We start from the raw sequence: 26,192 nt of genomic DNA on the forward strand, positions 1-26,192 counted from the left end.
AAATTAGCTTTCAGATGGCATAGACAGGACCTTCAACTCCTAAACTAGAAGGTGTTGAGGCCAGTATTTCAGAGCAGTTAAAATTAACCTAAGTTTCAGAAGAGATGTATGGTTAATACTCTGAAGTGACATTTCCATTTGAATATATGTGATTTGAATGTTACTTCCTAAATGGTTGTTTTGGATCCTATTTTTCTGCCCATTTCATTTAATTTTCTAGTTCTTTAGAATAACCAAAAGTGTTTCTATGGTTTTTGTTGTTGTTTTCTTCAGGCTGTTACAGACACTTGAAGAGTTACAGATTATCTAATAATGCCAGTTCTGGCTTTTGGGCAGTTAGTTTAGATGTTGTGGGAGTTTTTCTGTTGTCTTGGGTGATCTAGACTCAAGGTACATGATGGAAAACAAAGGAAGTGTGACTAAGGAAGATACTGGTGTTTGTTAAGTTCCTGACATTGGGTTGAAGACTTTGTAGGTTAAATAGATATAATCTTGTGTTGATTACAAATCACAGTGTCTGGTTTCTATCCTCAGCCTGATGTTATCCTTAGAGTCCAGATTTGTCAACTGATTTGGAGAAATTGTTTATATAGTTTATGTGCAATTATCTGGAAAATTTGTGAATACCTGCATTTTGGGTTTGAGACAAGTGCTGAAGTTTAATGTGACTTTAAAAAAATAAAGAATTACAGGAAATAAAATCTTTTTAAAAAAGACATCTTATTGGGGCGCATGGGTGACTCAGTCCATTAAGTGTCTGACTTTGGCTTGTGAGTTTGAGCCTCACGTCAGGCTCTGTGCTGACAGCTCAGAACCTGAAGCCTGCTTTGGATTCTGTCTCCTTCTCTCTCTGCCCCTCCGCTGCTCATGCTCTGTCTCTCTCAAAAATAAACATTAAAAAAAGACATCTTATTAAGAATAATTAAGTTTGCGTACTTGCTAGTAACAAGTTGTGTAATTGTGGGTAAGTTTCTTGACCATTTTGGGGCTCAATTTTATTATTTGTCAAATAAGGAGATTGGATTAGAGCAGTATTTCCAAACTTTTTTTTCCCACTGCAATCCACAGTAAGAAATATATTTTATAAAGCATCCTGGTATGTATGTGTGTATTAAAAACAAAAGTGTTGCGGCACTTGGGTTGCTCAGTCGGTTAAGCATCCAACTCTTGATTTCGGCTCAGGTCCTGATCTCATGGTTTATGAGTTCAAGTTCTGTGTCGGGCTTGTGCTGACAGTATGGAGCCTGCCTGGGATTTTCTGTCTCCCCCTGTCTCTGCGCTTCCCCCGCTCGTGCTTGCTCTCTCTCTTTCTCTCTCTCCCTCTCTCAAAAACAAGTAAATAAACATTTAAAATAAGTAAATAATAAATAAATAAATAAATAAATAAATAAATGCTTTATATATGTAAAATGTTGCAAAACAATACATGTCATTCCAATGTGCAGTATATTATTTATTTTTTAAAAATGCCATCCAGTAAATTGATTTCATGACCCATAGTCATCACTTTCAGTTTGGAAGAACACTGGATTATATGCTCTCAGCCCTTTCAATTTTAGGATTCAAAACTGAATTTTAGAAACCAGTTTTATGATTATTTGACCAAAAATAAGAGTTAAGTTTTTGGCAATGACAAACCAATCCTCATCATAATGTGGAGGGGATGTGTTGGCAAAAAATGTCTCCTGTGTTTGTGTGAGTAGAACTGGCAGATAGGAGGGGCTCTCTGGGACTGCTGTGGTACCTGTCATGCCAGGCAGCCAGGCACTGACTAGGCCAGCAGCAGGGACTTCTGCTGTGTCTCCTCTTTTGCTGGTTGTGCCTTACTGTTTCATTCCTTAGAGCTGAAGTCATCAGAACTCAGGAATCAAGATTAGAGTAGCAGATTAATTAGGTAAGAGTAGAGGTATGTAGCATTTACATTTGTGCTACCTTACTTTCCTTGATTATGAAAAGAAAATATCTGAAGTCCATCAGCAGAAGTGGCAAGTAGGGGCGCCTGGGTGGTGCAGTCGGTTAAGCGTCCGACTTCAGCCAGGTCACGATCTCGCGGTCTGTGAGTTCAAGCCCCGCGTCGGGCTCTGGGCTGATGGCTCAGAGCCTGGAGCCTGTTTCCGATTCTGTGTCTCCCTCTCTCTCTGCCCCTCCCCCGTTCATGCTCTGTCTCTCTCTGTCCCCAAAATAAAAAAAAAAAAAAACAAAACAAAACAAAAAAAAACCGAAAAAAAAAAAAAAAAAGAAGTGGCAAGTAAATGAAACAGTGGGTTTTTGGAAAGTATGTGTATTTTCTGTGTTTAGTTTGTGTGTATGTCGTGTGTGTGTGTGTGTGTGTGTGTGTGTGTGTGTGTGTAAGGTAGAGAACGCATATTGTATTATTGTATTGTGTGTTTTTTGATCTTCTTTCTTCATTTTGAATGTTATTACTATATAATTTTTTTTCAAAGATGGCGTGAACAATAGAAACAGTTGACAATAATGTTAGGACAATGAGGTGGTTCCTCATTGTGGCTAAATCTGAAATTTGTGGCATTGTTGGGATTGAGCTGGCTATTGGTTTAGTAGTTAAACTACATTCTGCTCACTTGTTCTCCTCTTGAGAGTCAGACACTTTTGAAGTAGGTAATGTTTGAGAGTGTACCTTTCTGGATATGTGGGTATCATTTTGCTTTGAGGAGGGAGAGAGGAGATTTCAGGAACAAGCACATTGATTCTGGACTTCCAAAGATCTCATGAGAACAGACGGAAATGGGAGAGTCGGTAGCCTACCCTGAATTGTTCATGGTAAATATCCTCTAAAAGAGAAGAGGGCTCCACTTGCAACCTGTACTCTTAAGAGACCTGTGAGAGTGAGTGGCTACATCATGGAGTGGAGCTTGTGCCCTTTGAGATGGTGGTTAGCCTTATCAATGAACACTAGCAGTTTTGACTCTTGAGGACTGCCAAGGGCAGAGGAGTGAGCTGAAGAAATGGTTGATAAATCCAAATGATTGGGGGAGTCGAGCTGAAGGATATAGATAGGCAAAAAGGAAGTGGTCTAGAGGAATCCAGAGGAGGAGGTACTGATGCCTGCAGTGGCTCTTTGTGTAAGGGTTGCTTCATAATGTTGTCAGGTACCAGGGCAGGGTGAGCTGCAGAGAGGGGAACCTAGAAGACCACTGGAACTAAGCCCTCACCAGTATGCACACTTAACATGTAGCCAGAGAGAACTGTATGTAGTTTCTAGGGCACATTTCTCTATCCTGAGTCCTCCTCGTAGTCTTCATCTTCTAAACCTTGCCTCCCCTTCCTCCTTCCTTCATTTTTTTTTCCTTACAAAGGCTCGATTTTACCATGATCTTCTTTTCTCCCTTCAGAAGTTTAAAAAATTGAATGTGGGTTTCTCGTTGAAACCTGACATCTGACATTTACTAATATACTTTATAAACAAAGCTTTAGTAAAAATATTGAAAATTTTTTTGGCTAGATTACTGATACTTCCAAATACAATAGCCCTATTAAGTAGAGACATTATCTCAATTTTTCAAAAAATTGATGATCCTATTAATTAGTCAGTTGAAGCCTCTGAGATTGCCATTTTGTCACCCCCAAATAAATATCAGCAGTATTTGATTGTTCAACCTAATAACTTAGCAAAGATAAAATATCCAGGAATCATTCTAATTCAGCTCTGATGATCCCAAAACCCATCTTCATTTTTCTCCATTATTCTTTACTGCTTTTTATTTGAACTTCTCCACATTTTAAAAACTCATGGAATAAATAGTGTAAAAGCAAAAGATGTTTCCTCATCATGTCACAAAAGCATGAGAGCACATTCTAGGTTGGCACCTGAAAATAGAAACATGAAGATGAAAAGGGACATTTTGTCCAATATTGTTGTGAATTAAGTGACTACTAAGAATTTTGGAGGGAAGGGTGATTTTAGGATTCCCAGTATAATTATTTCTAAGTGAATTTATTTACTGAAAGTGAGCATATTTATAGGCTTGAAATCTGAAGCAGAATGCCATTTCTTCAATACTACATATATTCCTTTCCCATGTATCTGCTCAGTGGCTTCTTCACATTCTAGAGATTGGCCCTCTGTCCTCCCAGGATGCATGATGATGAAGAGTAACTAGATATGTTTAGAAAAGATGCCTCCCCCCAAGCCCAGAGCTATTCCCGAGATGCTCTTGTGCATTCAGCACAGAAGTGGCATATGCAGAAGTTAACATGAGTTGTGGCAGGTGGGAGCTGTATTAATTTTCCCTGTGCACTGACTGTCTAATCTAAACATTCCAATGTTGAAAACAAAACCGATAGTTGATATTTCTAGGGAAGGGTCATTGAGCCTCAGATGGATAAAAAGAATATATGCAAAAAGAAAACAGTATGTTAATGCAGAATATCTGAACCCAAGATAGAGAAAGGTCACACACTCATCTAATTTAAGGGGATAGAAATTCACAGATGTGTTTGTGATTTTACCAGCTATAGAGATTTCAAATATTGAAATGGCATTTGGAACAGGAAGATAGGGTTCAGATTAGAGCACAGTGAATAACAAAGTGAAAATGTTGTTATTCTAGCAGCTTACAGATACTTCATTGTATTTGCCTCTGCTAAATCCTGATGAAATGATCTTGAAAGAGTGATGCCTGTTGTTCTTGGCTTTTATTGATTTTGTTCCATGCAGTGTGAAGGATCTGCTGCTTGTCCTAAAATAATGAAATTGAGAGAAGATTGATTTTGGATGACTTCCAGTATCTTTCCTTAAACTTCAGTTTGCAGAAATTGGTCACTCAAAAACAAAACCATAACTCCCACAATTGACTCCCCACTGCTATGAGACCAAAATTTACAGCTCACGTGCTTCGTAGCTTTGAGAGAATTGAAAATTCCAGCCTATTTTGGAGCAGTAATACTTCTATGTTTGATCAGTTCCAAAAAAAAGAAAAAAGAAAAAAAAAGCCTTTAGACACCCCAGACTTTCTGGATATCTTACTTTTCTTCAAATGTGTCACGGAGAACAGCTGCTGGAACATTGGAGAATTATGGTGTTGAGGGTTAACAGTAGAGGAGGTTTCTTCCTTCTTTTAGATTTTAAATATTTTAGAGGCTCTAAATAGTAGAAACTAAATAAGTTGCTTTTTAAATAAATTAATATTAGCCTTGCCTTATGGCGTGTGTTTCCTATTGTGTAAAGGAAAAGTTAAACCTGCAGAATGTGGCTATGACCACACACACACATAAGCCCCTCCTCGCAACACCCACACTACACACCCACCTGCCTGGCATGAACTCTCCGACTCACATGTTGATTTCTTCATTCATATAGAGTTCTACAAATTGACAGAAGGCTTTACTGTTATTTTTACCCATTTTTTTTTCTTTTGGAAACTTAATGGTAGTGTTTGCATTTAGAGATGAAGAAAATGAGGCCTGGGTCTATGGTTTGAACTTCCCAAGATCACATTAAAAATAAGAAATACAGGCATAGACAGCTTAATTGGACCGTGTTGGAATTGCTATTCAGTCTTTACCATATCACTTGCTGTTTTACTATCTTGGAAATTTCAAATATGGAAGTATAGGTGGCTGAATGGGAATTTGGGGTTTGAGGGTTTAGAATTTTAGTTTCTTTATTTTTAAAGTAAACTCTCCCATGTGACATTGTCTTTTATAGCTTTTTAAGTCTTCAATTTAATTGTTAAGGAATATGGAGTGTTTATTCTTTTGTTAGAGATCCAGCCTCTGGCACCTTTAGTCTACTGTATTTACTCTTTTGTTCTTTCACTCATTCAACATTTATTGAGCTTCTATTATGTATGAGACAGTTGTGTGGATACATAAATGTACAGCATTTTTTTCCCTCAAGAAATTAATTAGCAGAACAGATGAGTTCAGGGAAAGGAATCACAGAGTGCATCACTCAGGCTTGACTCTCCTTGCACTTATGCTAAAGGAATAAAAGCAGGTCCTTACTATTTCTTAGTTAAGTTCGACTCATGAGCCTAAGATAATGTAAGGAAAAGAAAGACAACTGACATTCTCTGTACACTCTGTAAATCAGAAATTTCTGATTTAGTTATTGTAATAAGTTGAGTGGGGATTTAGGATTTGAGGTTTATAATTCTGATTTGACCCAGTTAACATCTGGGATGTGGGGTTGTTGGGGTACACTTGCTGGAAAATCAGATTCTTAAAAGCAGCTCTGTATATGTGGACAGTGAAAAGAGGAAGGCATTGAGAAAAGATGGTGAGTGACCTTTGCCTCTGCTTTATGGGAATCTGTTATTTTGGGACCAAAGGAGTCATTTCTGAAATAAGGGTATGGCTTCTGTGGGTAGGCAAGAGTGAGGAAGCATTACATAAGAGTAGCTACAGTATATGTGGTAGTGGGAGATGAATACCAGGAGAGCTGATTAAGAAGTTACCAAGACTGTTTCTAGGATGCATACTCTGATAAGAAACCTTTGGACATGTGTGTGTTCAGAAGTTAGAAGAAGAATTAGTGGAAGGAGCAGAGAAGTACTGAGAAGGGTAGGAGGAGATACAGGTAAGTATCGGGTCTTAGAAATCAAGGTCCAGGGAGTCCTGAGAATCCAGGGTATCAGTGAGGTCAAGAAAATTGGGACTAAATAAAGTGCTCAGATTAGGTAGCCACTGGTATACTTAGAACTGACTTTTTGATCCAACTTTTCATCTAACTTTTGTCATGTATTTTTTTCTTCTCTTTGTTAATTTATTTTAAAAGATCTGTAGTATTAATGTCTATAAATATATATTAAAATATATTTTTGATTAGTATATTTTATTACCTTTCTGGCCTCAGCACTTGTGTCTTCCTCCATCAAATTTCTATATCTTAAATAAAGGACATTACTGTATCATAAATTCACTTTTCAAAATATTTTGACAATGGTATTTCAATAGAATTTGGTATGTGTTTTATTTTGTGTCTTTACGAACATTATGCTGAGAAAATGTCCATAGGCATCATAGATTGTCAAAGAGATCCATGGCACAAAAACCATGCAGGACACTGCCCTGGAAAATCTCTCTGTGGCTTGTACTTCTGTGTCACTAGCACAGTGGCTTCATGTAGGTACTAAATAGGTATCTGATGAACAGCTAAGGAATGGTGTATGAATAAACACACAGAACCTTCCTCTTCAACAGGAAAGATGTAACACAGTTACGTTTCAACTCTTAGTTACAGTCATATTCCAATAATGACTAGACAGTTTGAGCTGGGGTCCACCTGACTCTCCATAGCTCTAGGCTCATTTTATCTTTGAAAGGCAATGTAGGGTAGGGATAAGAGCATGGTTCTCGGTAAGAGCATGGTTCTCAAGCCAGACTGGGAGATTCAAAGCCTAACTCTGTAACTGCCTAGATCAGTGTACTTGGACAAGATATTTAATGTTTTGGACTTAATATTTCTGTAAAATAGGATGGTAATAGAAAAGAATATAAAAATTGTAGATACATTATAATTATGGTATATGCTTGTGCAAAAGTAAGTAAAAGTCAATAAAGTGCTTGGAGTGGTAAGATTCTGTTTTTGTTTGTTTTTGTTTTTGTTTTTTTTTTTTTTACTTTCTATTTTCTCTGTAAAATCACTTAGTTTTATAGCATTTAAAACACATGTCAGATATAAAAGACTGCCTCTTGTTGAATTGTAGGTAATAGAGTTAAAACTGTAACTTTCATGGATTAACCTGCTAAGATACAAGCTTATTTTGAAGAAATGTGATGATAACAGGGGAACAATTATTTGTCACTTGTTAAAATAAGAATGTACTTCATAATAATTTGTTTTCTTCAGAGATTATGTAATTGAAAAGGAAACATTAAGAGGATCTTATATAAAATCTCATTCTTCTAGTTCAAGCTATATCTTAAAGTTCAGTGCCTCTATAGAATTCTTGCTTTGAGTACTTGTAACACCTTTATTCATACTATGATTATAACAATTAAAATGTTAATTATGCTTGTTTATAAATTATTTATTTAAAAGATAGAATATAAGCTTCTTGTTACAGGTAAATTGAGTAAAGTTTTATCCCCAAACGTTCCTTCAGTGGCAGACAGATGTTTATTTTTGAGTGAATTATTTTTATCTACAATATGATAGACTGTTTCCAGTTATATGCTCTATACTTTGCACATAGCCTTTGATTAGGTATTTCTTATTTGGGGGGAATTTTTTGTATGTGCTCAATTTAGGTGTTCTTGGGATAATTATTCATAGTCTTAATTCTGGAGTAACACAAAATAAGTTTTCTCCTTTTATTTTTATTTTTTTTTTCTTCTTTTTTTTTTCTTCTTTTTTTTTTTTTTTCAACGTTTATTTATTTTTGGGACAGAGAGAGACAGAGCATGAACGGGGGAGGGGCAGAGAGAGAGGGAGACACAGAATCGGAAACAGGCTCCAGGCTCTGAGCCATCAGCCCAGAGCCCGACGCGGGGCTCGAACTCACAGACCGCGAGATCGTGACCTGGCTGAAGTCGGACGCTTAACCGACTGCGCCACCCAGGCGCCCCAAGTTTTCTCCTTTTAACAGAAATCTTTTTTCCGCCCATATATAATCACCTCCCCTTCTTTCATCCGTTTCTGACAATTGCAGAGTTTCCTCACCCAGCATGCTCCTCTTGCTTCTTGCCGTGCTCATGTAGTTGTGCTTGGCTAGGATGGGTTCTGAGGACCCAGCAATGCCATTGCCTCCCCTAGTCCACCAAATACTCCACTACTTGTGTGGCCTGACATCTTTTTAGCTTTTGTAATTTTTATACCACCCTGTAAAGACCAAAGTTTTCTAGTCTTTAACACATCAACTGCTTAACTGCTATCAAATCATGTCTGTCTTTCTTTTCTTAGATGTGGAAATTTATATAATTATGAATGTCAGATGTTATATTTTCTTTTTGTTTCATTCCAAAAGCCATTTAAAATTGATTGATTGATTAGTTTCCCTGCCTACTCTGAAACCCAGAGAGGTAAAGCAACATCACAACCACCTTCTTCTCAAGAGCCTGGCTTTTCATAAATTTATAATTTTATTTTGATTTGTTTTGCTTTTCTGTCATCCATTTCTTATAAGATTTGCATTGTAGGGGAAGCAAAACTTTCCCTTTAACCCTGTTTGGGTCTCTGGCTGGGCCTGAGAATCAAATCAACATAAGACCGATTAACAGGGGAGAAGCATACATATTTTTACATGCATATATGAGAACACCCAGAGAAAATGAAGACCCAAAGAAGTGGTTTGGTCCAAGTGTTTCTATACTAAGTTGAACAGAGAGAGGTACTTGTGGGCAAATAACTAGAATATATGGGGAGACTCAAGGAAGATAAGAGTGATTTTAACAAGGTCTGTTTGTACAGATGTTCCTTGGCCTCTACACTCCATCTCTGGTGATAAGAACGTTCCTTTCCTCCTGGTATAGGGAGGGCATCTTTTATGTAGGAGTTTTCCTCCTGCCTTCAGGAAGGAAAGAGGAGGTCAGAGTGAACTTCTTATGTCTGCTGTTTCCCTAGTGTCTCTTTCTCAATGTAATCCTTATGCCAAGGTAGCATACTTTGGGGTGGTATATTCTACCATCCTTCAGTATCAAACTGTAATTAAATATCATAAAAGTCAGAAATTATAGCCAAATTTTATTAGTTATTCTTTCTTATTGGGTTTGATGCTTATGTGGTCTAAATAGGATTTTAGGGAAGAGAGTTTCAGGGCAGTCAGGCATTGTGCTTCAGAGCTTGGGGTCTGGAGCTAGATGGCCTTGGCTCAGATCCTGCCTTTGCCATATTCTGGTTTTTGTGACTTTAGACATAAAGTGCCCCTGTTTTCTTTTCTTTTCCTTTTTGTTTTTTTAAAGTTTACTTATTTGAGAGAGAGAGAGGGAGAGGGCAAAGAAAGGGGGCGAGAGAATTCCAAAGTAGACTGTACTGTCAGTGCACAGCCTGATGTGAGCCTTGAACTCATGAACCATGAGATCATGACCTGAACCAAAACCAAGAGTCGGACAGACGCTTAGCTGACTGAGCCACCCAGGGACCCCCTCTGTGCCCCTGGTCTCTTATCTCTAGCACAGAGACAGTTGCATTTAATTCATAGGGTTATTGTGAAGTTTATGGGACTATTAGTGCTTAGAATGACGCCTCACTACTCCCCACCCCCCCCCACAAATACTCCATTCCATAGATGGAATATAGATATCTATCCATTTATAGAATGGAATATTGTGGAATTCCTAAAGAAATACCTGATGTGAAACCAGCCTAGTCATTCTGAAAGCTGGTGAGGCCAGACTACTTCTTTCTTCCCACACCAGCTGCACTGACCATCCCTGTACTCCTCAGTTCAGTATCAGAACTTGTGTCAGGAAGTGTAAATTAGTGCAGCAGGACTGGAGGAACCATGGGCTTGGCTGGAGTCCTACATCAGGAGGGCAGGGGGTAATAGAGCTAGAAGAAATTGTGGGGCAGAGAGGGCAAGGGGACCTTGGAACCACTGAAAAGGGGGAAAAACATGTGGACAAAGTGTCAGCCAGCCCCTAGGAGGAAAAAAAGGGAAAGTTCAGTAAAGAGCTAATCTGCTTGAGGTGTAAGTGTGATTGGTTAAAATATATTTTCTTTTTTTCTACCTCTCCCTTTCCCCTTCATCTCCCTCCCTCAGTCCTTCTCTCCTCTCTCTTCTTCTCTCTCTCCTCCCCTACCTTTTAGTTTTCTTTTAAACCGTCTCTTGCTTGGTCTTGGTATTTTCTTACACTTATTTTCAAAATACTTTGACTAAATTGTTACAAACTGAAACATAAAGTAATTACATTTGTACAGTTGTGATTATTAACTTATTAATAAGTTTGATTTTTTTAATGTAGAAAAATAAATTCATTTGCTAAGATTGGATTACCTTTTAGTATCAGTTTGGTGTATGAAAGCATAATTTATGACACGGTCTACTTTTCAGGTGATGGAAAATATAAGATCTACTTTTTGTGTTTTGAAAACCATTTCATTAGGTACCCATTCGTTGATATTTTAAATTTGTGAGATATCTTTTCCACACAGACTGTAATTAATTATTCATTCTTGATATCTTTATTTGTAGGTCACCTATTTATATAACTCAGTTTGTCTATCACCTGGGTATGTAGCTGCACTGGTAACATCTGTTAACTCATGACTATTTTTGACCAGTAATGTTAGGGGCATTAACGAGTTTTATTTATTGCTGTTCTTTTTAAACTGCTCAGAGTACTTCTAACCTTCAAACAGCTTTTCCCGGCTTGTTCTCTCAGCACATTTGACATGCAACAAAAGTGACTTTTGTCTTGTTATGGAAGTGGGCCAAATTGTTTGACATGACGACAGGTGGGATATTATTTAGGGCTGCTGAAACACTGGGTTCCATGGCTGCTTTGTTCCCTCTGGATTGGGTTTTGACTTGCATGTTTCTGACAGCCATTGTGGCATCAACCTCCTTTATTGAATTTGGAACACGTCTGCAAGAGCCAGCCTTATAAAGATTTTAGCTAGAATGTTAGCATTTTCTTAAACGTTTTATACAGTAGTATTTATTGTAGTTTGATTTATTAGTAGTGCTAGAATTATACATAGCATTTGTTATGGTTTGCTTTTGTTTGTTTTTACATAGTTTCTTATTACGGGAAACATAACCATTGTTTATGGTTGTGGATATTTGTGATTTCTGATTCCTTTGCCTTTTAGGTCTCCAGTATGAAATGTCTTGACATGTGTTTATTTGCAAATTGAGAAAATATAAGAGATTTCTATCACTTTAGACAAATTCCTTAACAAATTAAAGGTTTCCTTTTGCTTATTTGATATCTTTAATATCAAAATTATCAGAATCTATTATTAGAGCAGTAAGTGATGCAAAAATTAAGGTGATCCAAAGCCTAAGGTATGTTAAAATATTCTTCCTTCTTTCTAACCAAAAAGATAAATATTCAGTACCTTTAAATTCCAGGCCCTGTGGTATGTGTTAGAGAGGTAGCAGTGAAAAGACAGAATCTTTATTCTTCTGAAACTTGTGTGGGCTTGCGTGTAACAGCTTGCATCCATAGCTCATTGGGGCAAATGCTGTATTCCTAGGATCTGACTGAAAACAAATTCTATAGCAAACTGGTTGTAGTAATACCTATAATTTATTTAGAGCTTCAGGCTTTGTGTATTACATCTCTAATCTTTACAAGTGAGGAGGTATTAGTATTTTCATTTTATAGGTAAGTGAACTCATTGAAGTCGATGTCATAGGTAAGGTTCAGAAAAATTGATTTATTTGGTCCACATCATAGTGCCAGTCTTGGCATCAGCCTCCTTTATTGTAATTTTAAAACTACAGTCTGTTGCCAGTTGACCCTTTCCATTATGACTCATTATCTCTCATTATAGGTTTTAGACTAATGCTGCTACCTTGTTTTTTTTTTTTTTTATGAAATTTATTGACAAATTGGTTTCCATACAACACCCAGTGCTCATCCCAAAAGGTGCCCTCCTCAATACCCATCACCCACCCTCTCCTCCCTCCCACCCCCCATCAACCCTCAGTTTGTTCTCAGTTTTTAAGTCTCTTATGATTTGGCTCTCTCCCATTCTAACCTCTTTTTTTTTTTTTTTTTTCCTTCCCCTCCCCCATGGGTTCCTGTGAAGTTTCTCAGGATCCACATAAGAGTGAAACCATATGGTATCTGTCTTTCTCTGTATGGCTTATTTCACTTAGCATCACACTCTCCAGTTCCATCCACGTTGCTACAAAAGGCCATATTTCATTTTTTCTCATTGCCACGTAATATTCCATTGTGTATATAAACCACAATTTCTTTATCCATTCATCAGTTGAAGGACATTTAGGCTCTTTCCATAATTTGGCTATTGTTGAGAGTGCTGCTATGAACATTGGGGTACAAGTGGCCCTATGCATCAGTGCTTCTGTATCCCTTGGATAAATTCCTAGCAGTGCTATTGCTGGGTCATAGGGTAGGTCTATTTTTAATTTTCTGAGGAACCTCCACACTGCTTTCCAGAGCGGCTGCACCAGTTTGCATTCCCACCAACAGTGCAAGAGGGTTCCCGTTTCTCCACATCCTCTCCAGCATCTATAGTCTCCTGATTTGTTCATTTTGGCCACTCTGACTGGCGTGAGGTGATACCTGAGTGTGGTTTTGATTTGTATTTCCCTGATAAGGAGCGACGCTGAACATCTTTTCATGTGCCTGTTGGCCATCCGGATGTCTTCTTTAGAGAAGTGTCTATTCATGTTTTCTGCCCATTTCTTCACTGGGTTATTTGTTTTTTGGGTGTGGAGTTTGGTGAGCTCTTTATAGATTTTGGATACTAGCCCTTTGTCCAATATGTCATTTGCGAATATCTTTTCCCATTCCGTTGGTTGCCTTTTAGTTTTGTTGGTTGTTTCCTTTGCTGTGCAGAAGCTTTTTATCTTCATAAGGTCCCAGTAATTCACTTTTGCTTTTAATTCCCTTGCCTTTGGGGATGTGTCGAGTAAGAGATTGCTACGGCTGAGGTCAGAGAGGTCTTTTCCTGCTTTCTCCTCTAAGGTTTTGATGGTTTCCTGTCTCACATTTAGGTCCTTTATCCATTTTGAGTTTATTTTTGTGAATGGTGTGAGAAAGTGGTCTAGTTTCAACCTTCTGCATGTTGCTGTCCAGTTCTCCCAGCACCATTTGTTAAAGAGGCTGTCTTTTTTCCATTGGATGTTCTTTCCTGCTTTGTCAAAGATGAGTTGGCCATACGTTTGTGGGTCTAGTTCTGGGGTTTCTATTCTATTCCATTGGTCTATGTGTCTGTTTTGGTGCCAATACCATGCTGTCTTGATGATGACAGCTTTGTAGTAGAGGCTAAAGTCTGGGATTGTGATGCCTCCTGCTTTGGTCTTCTTCTTCAAAATTCCTTTGGCTACTCGGGGCCTTTTGTGGTTCCATATGAATTTTAGGATTGCTTGTTCTAGTTTCGAGAAGAATGCTGGTGCAATTTTGATTGGGATTGCATTGAATGTGTAGATAGCTTTGGGTAGTATTGACATTTTGACAATATTTATTTTTCCAATCCATGAGCAGGGAATGTCTTTCCATTTCTTTAAATCTTCTTCAATTTCCTTCATAAGCTTTCTATAATTTTCAGCATACAGATCCTTTACATCTTTGGTTAGATTTATTCCTAGGTATTTTATGCTTCTTGGTGCAATTGTGAATGGGATAAGTTTCTTTATTTGTCTTTCTGTTGCTTCATTGTTAGTGTATAAGAATGCAACTGATTTCTGTACATTGATTTTGTATCCTGCAACTTTGCTGAATTCATGTATCAGTTCTAGCAGACTTTTGCTAGAGTCTATCGGATTTTCCATGTATAATATCATGTCATCTGCAAAAAGCGAAAGCTTGACTTCATCTTTGCCAATTTTGATGCCTTTGATTTCCTTTTGTTGTCTGATTGCTGATGCTAGAACTTCCAGCACTATGTTAAACAGCAGTGGTGAGAGTGGGCATCCTTGTCGTGTTCCTGATCTCAGGGAAAAAGCTCTCAGTTTTTCCCCGTTGAGGATGATGTTAGCTGTGGGCTTTTCATAAATGGCTTTTATGATCTTTAAGTATGTTCCTTCTATCCCGACTTTCTCAAGGGTTTTTATTAAGAAAGGGTGCTGGATTTTGTCGAAGGCCTTTTCTGCATCGATTGACAGGATCATATGGTTCTTCTCTTTTTTTTTGTTAATGTGATGTATCACGTTGATTGATTTGCGAATGTTGAACCAGCCCTGCATCCCAGGAATGAATCCCACTTGATCATGGTGAATAATTCTTTTTATATGCCGTTGAATTCGATTTGCTAGTACCTTATTGAGAATTTTTGCATCCATATTCATCAGGGATATTGGCCTGTAGTTCTCTTTTTTTACTGGGTCTCTGTCTGGTTTAGGAATCAAAGTAATACTGGCTTCATAGAATGAGTCTGGAAGTTTTCCTTCCCTTTCTATTTCTTGGAATAGCTTGAGAAGGATAGGTATGATCTCTGCTTTAAACGTCTGGTAGAACTCCCCTGGGAAGCCATCTGGTCCTGGACTCTTATTTGTTGGGAGATTTTTGATAACCGATTCAATTTCTTCACTGGTTATGGGTCTGTTCAAGCTTTCTATTTCCTCCTGATTGAGTTTTGGAAGAGTGTGGGTGTTCAGGAATTTGTCCATTTCTTCCAGGTTGTCCAATTTGTTGGCATATAATTTTTCATAGTATTCCCTGATAATTGTTTGTATCTCTGAGGGATTGGTTGTAATCATTCCATTTTCATTCATGATTTTATCTATTTGGGTCATCTCCCTTTTCTTTTTGAGAAGCCTGGCTAGAGGTTTGTCAATTTTGTTTATTTTTTCAAAAAACCAACTCTTGGTTTCGTTGATCTGCTCTACAGTTTTTTTAGTTTCTATATTGTTTATTTCTGCCCTGATCTTTATTATTTCTCTTCTTCTGCTGGGCTTAGGCTGCCTTTGCTGTTCTGCTTCTAGTTCCTTTAGGTGTGCTGTTAGATTTTGTATTTGGGATTTTTCTTGTTTCTTGAGATAGGCCTGGATTGCAATGTATTTTCCTCTCAGGACCGCCTTTGCTGCGTCCCAAAGCGTTTGGATTGTTGTATTTTCATTTTCGTTTGTTTCCATATATGTTTTAATTTCTTCTCTAATTGCCTGGTTGACCCACTCATTCGTTAGTAGGGTGTTCTTTAACCTCCATGCTTTTGGAGGTTTTCCAGACTTTTTTCTGTGGTTGATTTCAAGCTTCATAGCATTGTGGTCTGAAAGTAAGCATGGTATAATTTCAATTCTTGTAAACTTATGAAGGGCTGTTTTGTGACCCAGTATATGATCTATCTTGGAGAATGTTCCATGTGCACTCGAGAAGAAAGTATATTCTGTTGCTTTGGGATGCAGAGTTCTAAATATATCTGTCAAGTCCATCTGATCCAATGTCTCATTCAGGGCCCTTGTTTCTTTATTGACCGTGTGTCTAGATGATCTATCCATTTCTGTAAGTGGTGTATTAAAGTCCCCTGCAATTACCACATTCTTATCAATAAGGTTGCTTATGTTTATGAGTAATTGTTTTATATATTTGGGGGCTCCGGTATTCGGTGCATAGACATTTATAATTGTTAGCTCTTCCTGATGGATAGACCCTGTAACTATTATATAATGTCCTTCTTCATCTCTTGTTACAGCCTTTAATTTAAAGTCTAGTTTGTCTGATATAAGTATGGCTACTCCAGCTTTCTTTTGGCTTCCAGTCGCATGATAAATAGTTCTCCATCCCCTCACTCTCAATCTAAAGGTGTCCTCAGGTCTAAAATGAGTCTCTTGTAGACAGCAAATAGATGGGTCTTGTTTTTTTATCCATTCTGATACCCTATGTCTTTTGGTTGGCGCATTTAATCCATTTACATTCAGTGTTATTATAGAAAGATACGGGTTTAGAGTCATTGTGATGTCTGTACGTTTTATGCTTATAGTGATGTCTCTGGGACTTTGTCTCACAGGGTCCCCCTTAGGATCTCTTGTAGGGCTGGTTTAGTGGTGACAAATTCCTTCAGTTTTTGTTTGTTTGGGAAGACCTTTATCTCTCCTTCTATTCTAAATGACAGACTTGCTGGATAAAGGATTCTTGGCTGCATATTTTTTCTGTCTAGCACCCTGAAAATCTCCTGCCAATTCTTTCTGGCCTGCCAAGTTTCAAAAGAGCGATCAGTCACGAGTCTTATAGTTCTGCCTTTATATGTGAGGGCACATTTACCCCTTGCTGCTTTCAGAATTTTCTCTTTATCCTTGTATTTTGCCAGTTTCACTATGATATGTCGTGCAGAAGATCGATTCAAGTTACGTCTGAAGGGAGTTCTCTGTGCCTCTTGGATTTCAATGCCTTTTTCCTTCCCCAGTTCAGGGAAGTTCTCAGCTATTATTTCTTCAAGTACCCCTTCAGCACCTTTCCCTCTCTCTTCCTCCTCTGGGATACCAATTATGCGTATATTATTTCTTTTTAGTGTATCACTTAATTCTCTAATTTTCCCCTCATACTCCTGGATTTTTTTATCTCTCTTTTTCTCAGCTTCCTCTTTTTCCATAACTTTATCTTCTAGTTCACCTATTCTCTCCTCTGCCTCTTCAAGCCGAGCTGTGGTGGTTTCCATTTTGTTATGCATTTCGTTTAAAGCGTTTTTCAGCTCCTCGTGACTGTTCCTTAGGCCCTTGATCTCTGTAGCAAGAGATTCTCTGCTGTCCTGTATACTGTTTTCAAGCCCAGCAATTAATTTTATGACTATTATTCTAAATTCACTTTCTGTTATGTTATTTAAGTCCTTTTTGATCAGCTCATTAGCTGTTGTTATTTCCTGGAGATTCTTCTGAGGGGAATTCTTCCGCTTGGTCATTTTGGATAGTCCCTGGCGTGGTGAGGACCTGCAGGGCACTTCCCCTGTGCTGTGGTGTATAACTGGAGTTGGTGGGCGGGGCTGCAGTCCGACCTGATGTCTGCCCCCAGCCCACCGCTGGGGCCACAGTCAGACTGGTGTGTGCCTTCTCTTCCCCTCTCCTAGGGGTGGGATTCACTGTGGGGTGGTGTGGCTCGTCTGGGCTACTTGCACCCTGCCAGGCTTGTGATGCTGGGGATCTGGCGTATTAGCTGGGGTGGGTAGGCAAGGTGCACGGGGGCAGGAGGGGCAGGCTTAGATCGCTTCTCCTTAGGTGATCCACTTCAGGAGGGGCCCTGTGGCAGCGGGAGGGAGTCAGATCCGCTGCTGGAGGTTTGGCTCCGCAGAAGCGCACAGTTGGGTGTTTGCGCGGAGCGAGCAAGTTCCCTGGCAGGAACCAGTTCCCTTTGGGATTTTGGCTGGGGGATGGGCGGGGGAGATGGTGCTGGCGAGCGCCTTTGTTCCCCACCAAACTGAGCTCTGTTGTCAGGGGGCTCAGCAGCTCTCCCTCCCTTTGTCCTCCAGCCTTCCCGCTTTCCGAGCAGAGCTGTTAACTTATGACCTCCCAGACTCTAAGTCGCGCTTGTTGTGGGAGCACAGTCCGTCAGGCCCCTCCGCTTTTGCAAGCCAGACTCGGGGGCTCTGCTTGGCCGGCGAGCCGCCCCTCCGCCCCGGCTCCCTCCCGCCAGTCCGTGGAGCGCGCACCGCCTCGCCGCCCTTCCTACCCTCTTCCGTGGGCCTCTCGTCTGCGTTTGGCTCCGGCGACTCCGTTCTGCTAATCCTCTGGCGGTTTTCTGGGTTATTTAGGCAGATGTAGATGGAATCTAAGTGATCAGCAGGACGTGCGGTGAGCCCAGCGTCCTCCTAAGCCGCCATCTTCGCCTCTCTCTGCTACCTTGTTTTTAAGATGAAATCAGTGGGTAGCAGTTTAAAACTTGATAGTTTTAGAAACGTGATTTAGGTCATTGACAAAGGAAAGTAGTATTTTTGTAATTTGATTTTTGGTTTTTAGTTTTGGTTTTTGATTTTCAGATAAATTAATGGTTAGCCTTATATTTTTGCCAGCCGTGTAGTTTTGCATATAGTTTATGTATATATCCACTAAAGCAAGAACATACTTTTTTTTTTAGTGCAGCCTGATAATATGGTTATCACATGTTATATCCCATATCACAGTTCTTCTTGGGATCTTTGTGAATATCCAATAGTCCCAGTTACCCTAAGCATATGGAATCTTTCTTCCTAATTTTTGCCCAAAGCAACAAATGTTCTAGGTTAACAATGCAAGGCAACACACAGTGTATTTATAATTTTACTTTTGAATTGGACCTACTTATATAGTTCTGTGATATTTTCTAATATATAGATTATATTTACTGAAGGCAGAAAATGGCCCAGAAGGATTTCTTTTGTATATGATTGTTCAATCGTCTTGGGGTGTCCACCTCCTGCTCCTGCTTCTTGCAGTGTGTGAGGCACATTCCTCTTTTGGGGTCTTGTGATCCTTCTTCAGCTCCCTAGACTTAAGGTGACTGCAGTTGTGAAACTGCCTCAGGGGTAGCTGCAGGGAATACTCCTAGCAGAGTGCTTTCTCCGGTTTCTTGTGCTGATCCAGGCATAATTGTGGTCAAGAAAATATTGAGTGAGTGATTAACATTGAGTTCTCAATTTTATTCAGCTGCCAAATTCTTAGCACTAGGAAATAACCCAAGCCCACCACCTTGCACTGGGTTAGGGTTCCAGGTGTTAAAAGTCAAAATTCATAGCTATAAAAACATCGAAAGCTTTTAATGTACTGTGAAGATAAAGAATGACTAATGATAGAGAATTTGAATCCACACATATTTCTTCCTTTGTCATCTTGTCTCCTGTTGTATTTGGAGCTGTAATAAGCATTGCAACAGAGATAGTTTCAATAATGTGGGTTGGTAACCACTTCAGATCTGTAATACTGATCAATAAATAGCATCATTTTTATTCTCCAGAGTAACAACATAACTGCAGTTGAAGATAGATTTGGAGAAATTACCAGTCCACAGAAAAATGTTTTCTTCAGTTTTCAAAATGCCATGATCATTTCTTATTTGATGCCCTCTAGACTCAGAGTTGTAAGGTTCAGGATGTGAACTAGTATGGTATAGATGTGGAAGTCAGCATACAGGCAGTTGATTGGTTCTAACAAGGTTCTATAGGACCTGGATCTGTCCTCACTTCCTACCATTCCTCCTCTGTCCCTCAGTGCCAGCCACACTTGCCTTTTTCCTGATGCTAGACATGCCAGTCAAGCTTCTCCCGCTGTTCCTTCTGTCAAATGCCTGCACAGCTTGTTTCCTTCTTTTGGGTCTTTCTTAGATGTCACCTTCTCAGTAAGGTGTTCCCTTTCCCTGATTATGATGTGCAGTCTGCCCATAACTTGCTCCCTTTTGTTTTTTCTTCACAGCATTTACTTAAGACATACTGTATATATTCAACATATTTATTTTATTCATTATCATTCTTCAGCATCACTGAAGTGTAAGATTCATCAAGACAGAGATTTTTGTCTCTGTAACACCTTCTAGAATGGATTATACTAGAATGGAGCCTAGAATGGTGGTGGCTCATTATAGGTGCTCAGTCAGTATTTTTTGAATGAATTGAAGATTTTTAATATAATCACAGAACTTCAGAACTGGCTTCCTTTTATTTTGCTGTTAATTTTTTCCAATATTTATCAAGAACCTGAAAATAAGATAAGAATGTTTAAGATGTGCTTTCTGTTGGGGATTTGAGGGAAAAAAATTATCATTGTGGAAACCTCCTACCTAGCTCTTATGGAGAGTGAGCATAGTGAGGCAGTTGTGATGAGCAGCTGAGGAGGGGGGCAGAGATGTTAGGGTCTAGGAGGTAGAATGCCCAAATGCCACCCCTGCTTGGGGGTTTAGTTGTGTGACCTCAATTTTTCATTTGTAAAATGAGGGTATTAGTTAATGTCAATAAAATTACTTCTGTGGTTTACTTACTAGAGAGAACAGTATAGAAAATTAAGAGCATAGTCTGGTGAAAAAATGAAGGAGGTTTATGTTTACTGATATATTATTTTGTTCTTTTATCCTGAAAATGTGGTTGTATTATTTGTTGTCATTTCAACTATAAAGCTTATTCTATAAATTTGTAAAAAAAATAAACAAGAGCCAGACTCTAATATCAGTGCGGAAATGGAGCAGTTCTATTTCCATTTTTTTTTAATTTGTATTTTTTAATCTACAGAATTTTCCAGTCAATACCTCTGAACTTTGTTCTATCAGAATTATTAAATATTTGAAGTTGCTAAAAAGTATTCAAGGATGAAATACTATTTATTATTTTAATAATCATATTTTCAATCTGCCTTAAATTAAAAGGAAATAATAGTTCCAACAAAGTATGTATTCTCAAAGGTAGCTCTTTGTTCAATAAAGAAACTCTGGAGATGAGAATATGTGTAGTGGACATCACTACCAGCAGTTTAAAATGAAATTCACAACCCCTAAAATAACTTTAAAATATGTGACTACCTCTATTCTCATGGATAGAATGGATGAAGGAAGGGTTAGAAGATCTAGATCTGTTTCCAGGTGTACATTTGATTTATACAGCAATCTTAGGAAAACCAGATTGTTTTCTTGTGAGTCTATTGATGTCTACATGGACTTACAAACTTATATTTTGGTGCTTTACTCCACATACCTGTCCCTGCTCCAAGAACCTTTACAGTGGCACTGAATGTGGTAGTTAGAGATATTTTTAATATCTTTGGTGATGTGAGACTTACCACCTTTTGAGATATTTCTTGTACCTTCAGTTAGCTCTATTTGAAAGCTCTTCCTATGCTCATAATACATCTGCCTGCCTTTAATGTTTACTTCAGGAATAAGAAAAATAAATTAATCTCTTTTCTACTTGGCTTTTTTTTTTTTTCAGATACGATAATTTATGGTCTGTCATTATTCCAGGTTAATTATTCCTGGCTGTTTTGTTTTGTTTTGTTTTGTTTTGTTTTGTTTTGTTTTGTTACAGTTTACCCCAGTCATGGTCTGAGCCTCCCAGTATCATCCTTGTCCCTCTCCATGAGACCTGCTCCAGCAGGAGCAGGCCTTGCTTCTGGTGGGGTACCCTGACTTAATCCATAAATCAGACGCAGCTTGCCAGCCTGGAGAGGGTGGAGTGGCCATCTTCCCTCATTTTGGAAACTGCTTCTATCTATATATAGCTATGATGACATTAGCTTCTTTGGGTAGTCAGTGTCACACTGTTGAAATAGTGAGCTTCATTTAATTAAAATCTGTTTTGTTTTCTTCTTCCTGCTTGTATACCAGTGAACCTACACCATCATCATTCTATCTTAATGAGGCTTTTTCTGTTTTTGGTTTGGTGTTTTAGTCTCTTAATATTCATTTTCATTAAATGTGCTAAATATAGACTCTGGTCCCAGTGTTTTGATTTCTTTTTTTAGGGATATTATTCCTCCTAGCTTATTAACCTTTCATTTCACTTTTTTTGTCACTGGCATACTTGATCTGAGGACTTAATGTAAACATTGACCAGGATAAGGCTGAAGATAATGCCAGCACTAGGGTACTGAGGCTTACCCCTATATACCTCTAGACCTGCATTGCCCAATTTCATTTGAGGGCATCAGACAGGTTTTAATGAAAGATGTAATATAATTTGTGTTTTGAAGGATGAATATGATTTTGGGAGTAGATATTAGTGGAATTGTTAATTTCTTGGGAAAACTGGGTAATACAGGTAGACATGAATAATTCACCATTCTTGGGGATTAATATTTGTGGGGGCATGGTTATGTTATGTTAATTCATAAAAAATAAAGTAAATATATGTGTGTGTGTGTATACAGTTGACCCTTAAATAATGCAGGGCTTAGGGGTGCTATCACCCTTCTCCCCTGCACAGTTGAAAATCTGCAATCTATGTATAAGAAGACCTGTGCAGTTCAAACCCATTTTTTCGAGGGTCAACTGTATATACAAAACGCTGACCTAAGTATGAATTATGAACTAGAGGAAAAGAATGTTTATTTGTTCACTTATTCAGTCAGCAATTAATTGTTGAGTTCCTACTCTGTCCTGACCCAGACCTGTATAGAGAAGATACCATCATGAGGTCTTGCCCCTGTAGGGACTCAGAGATCAGTGTGAGAGACACAAACAGAAGCAGGTCACTGCAATTTGCTATAAAATATGGTTGAGATAGGGATGATGTCCTTAGAAAGCAAGGCCACTGGCGTAGGACTCCATTACCCAGTGGGTAGTTTCAGCATTTGTCACTTGAGGTAGAAGCGTGACAAAGACACTGATGTCGTTTCCTTCAAAAGCACTTTTGTTTCATTTTCCCAGTCATGCTAGTCACTGCTCCATTTCCATAATCTCAACACCCAGTAAATGTTCTGGGTAATGTTGCCTTTTTGCAGAAACAGAGATTCCTATTCTCAGCAAGACCAAATGTACATGGAATAAGTTTTTAGTTTTAAAAATATAATGATGTTAAATTAAGACCATATTAACATCAGAATACTTTTGGTTGTTATACAGTCAATGTTTTATTACCTAGGTGTAGATCGCTAGTGGTAGGAGTAATGGAGAGTGTGTTGGTGGAAAAATTAAATAATCAAAAATAAGATGGATTGGTCCTCAAGCCTGGCCATACAGCAGAGTCACTTTTGGAGCAAAAGAAGCACAGATCCCTATATTCCAATCCTGGAGATTCTGACTCAAGTCAGTCTGGGGTTATTTCTTGGCATCTATGGCTTTTTAAGGATCTGAAGTGATTCAGATGGGCAGCCAGGGTTGAAAATCACTGGTCCTGTGTGGAATTTTATAATAATAGATGCCACATTGCATGTTTTTGTGACATGCAATGGCCTTCTTTTTCATAGTCAGAACCTGACATTCTGTCTGTACAAATTTGAGCCCTGTTGTATTGTTGAACATTTCACGTTAATAAAATGACAGAACCCAAGAAAAACAGGGGCACTAATAATATACAGTGGCCAATAGCAAGAAGTCTGAAGCCAAGTTGGTAGTCTTTGAATTGGGCAAGTGACTTAATTTTGTGGGCCTCAGTTTCTTCGTCTGAAAAATGGGGATAATAGTATTTATTTGTAGGACTTTGTGAGATATATAAAGTTAATATATGTGCTTTATTTTATTGTTTCTAAGATGTACATGTTGCCGTCTCTGAAATGAGGAGACATACAAGCAATATAATGTTCTAGTTCACTTGAGAATGTTACTTCTTTCTGTGTGCTACATAAAATAAGAGTGTATCTTACAAGTGATGATGTCTTAGATACATTTATTTTATGAAATAAAAATGATTAGATGAGCTAATTTTTGTTTTAATAAAGTACAATACCTTTGTCTCTTATTTACACTTAATTACTGTGATTATAACTTCAAACAATTATTGAGCATTTTTTATGTATCCAGGATGGTGCTAGTAAGCATTTGATCTTCATACTAGAGTAGCAATAGTAAGTATTTTTTAGGTGATGATTTTGCAGCAGCTAGAAAATTACAAAACTGAGATTTAAACACGTTTTACTCCAGAGCTCAGCCTTGTAACTTAACCACTGTACTCTACTGATGTCTTCATATTTAATCTACCAATCTGTGTGTAATCCTCAGAGTTGGTTGGTTCTTTTAGGTAATGGGGCAAGAGACGTATAGAACTGAGGGAAATCCAAGTTAATGCTGGATTTCCCTCAGTTCTTATGTTCCCACTCCATCAACCATATAGCCCTACATACTAACATGATTACCTGTGAGGTTGAGGGATGAGATGGTTGAGAAAGAGAGAAAATAATTTGACATCCTTGAGGCAAGATTCTGGATAGTGCAAATACCAGAGTCATCATACCCAGACGTGACAACATGTAGGAAGACTGTGAGTGTTATAATAAACAGTGAATCAAGTGACAATTAGGTATCTTTTTATCATTGGTTTTCAGTAGCTAGACTGACACGCCTAGGTGTGGTTTTCTTTGTATTTATCCTGCTTGATGTTTGCTACACTCTATGAATCTGTAAATTAATGACTTGAAGCCTACTGGAGAAATTTACTACTTTTGTCCTATTCCCCTTTTGTTTTGTTTTGTTTTGGGTTTTGTTTTTTCTCTCCCCCTCCCTCTCTGAGGACCCAATTATAGGGCTGTTTTAATATTGTCCTGCAAGGCAGTGGTTTTTCCATTTTCAATATTTTTTCACTCTTTTCCTCAGATTCTATAATTTCTTTTGTTCTGTTTTCAACTTTACCTACCCTTTGCTTTGTCATCACTCATCGGCTTACTAAGCTCATTTGCTGCTTAACAATTCTCATTTCACTTCAATATGATGCTTTTTACCAAACTAAAAGGAGAAGTAGACAGACTGTAGCCATAGTAAGAAATTTTAACCCACTTTCCTTATAACTGCTAGAAGCAGACAAAAAATATCTATAAATACAGAAGAATTGAACAGTGTGGTTAACTTATTTGAGCTAAGTAAATGTCATCTGGCTTGATACATACTTAGGTCAGTCTTATACATACTTTTCCACGGAATATAAAGAGAAAGAATATTCCCTAATTAACTTTATGAAGCAGCATAACTTCAATAGTATAACTTAATAAGAGTATTAAGAGAAAGGGACATTACAGACCAGTCTCACTTGTGAATTCATATAGGAATTTCTAAGCAAAATAACTGCAAACCAAAACCAGCAGTTTATAATAAAGATGATAGGTTAGCCAATTGAGTTTATTCCAGGAATGAAAATATTTAATATTTCAATCAATGTATTTCACCACATTACTTACATAAAGGAAAAAATATATATATATTTTCTTAACAGAAGCAGAAAACTATTTGATAATAGAATTTTATTAAAATTTTTTTAATGTTTATTGTTTTGAGGGAGAGAAAAAGAGTGAATACAAGCAGGGAAGGGGCAAAGAGAAAGAGGGAGACATAATCTGAAGTGGGCTCCAGGCTCTGAGCTGTCAGTACAGAGCCCACCCAATGCAGGGCCTGAACCCAAGAACCGTGAGATCATGACCTGAGCCAAAGTTGGACGCTTAACCAACTGAGCCACCCAGGCACCCCAGAATTTTACTTTTTTTTTAAAGAGGAGCCGCCTTGAAGGTTTTTTTTTTTTAATTTATTTTAATTTATTTTTGAGAGAGAGGGAGAAAGCTTACAAGTGTGCAAGCAGGGAGGGGCAGAGAGGCAGAGAGAGAATACCAAGCAGGCTCCACATTATCAGTGCAGAACCCAACACGGGGCTTGAACTCACAAACTGTGACCTGAGCCCAAATCAGGAGTCAGATTCTTAACCCATTGAGCCACCCAGGTGTCCCAATAATAGAGTTTTATATACCTGTTTTAGTGTGTATGTTGGTTTCCTACCTCTGCTGTAACAAATTCTCACAAACTGAATGGCTTAAAACAACAGAAATGTATTACAATCTCTTTTTATAAGGGCACTAATCCTATCATGAGGGTCCCACTCTTATGCCTCATCTAACCCTAATTAACTCCCAAAAGCTTCATCTGTAAATATCATCACATTGGAGATTAAGACGTCAACATAAGAATATTGGCAGGACACAAACATTCAGTTCATAACATTCCATCCTTGATGCCCCAAGTTCATGCCTTTCTTACATGCAAAATATGTTCATTCCATCCCTATAGCCCCA

General features: G+C 38.3%; 1 protein-coding gene across 4 annotated transcripts in view; it reads left to right on the forward strand.

The window, feature by feature from the left end:
- Positions 1–26,192, forward strand: part of GMDS (GDP-mannose 4,6-dehydratase) — a 640,362-nt gene that overhangs the window by 195,192 nt on the left and 418,978 nt on the right. The window lies entirely within an intron of this gene.

Source organism: Prionailurus viverrinus, chromosome B2 (genome assembly GCF_022837055.1).
Source record: "Prionailurus viverrinus isolate Anna chromosome B2, UM_Priviv_1.0, whole genome shotgun sequence".
Taxonomy (NCBI): Eukaryota; Metazoa; Chordata; class Mammalia; order Carnivora; family Felidae; genus Prionailurus; species Prionailurus viverrinus.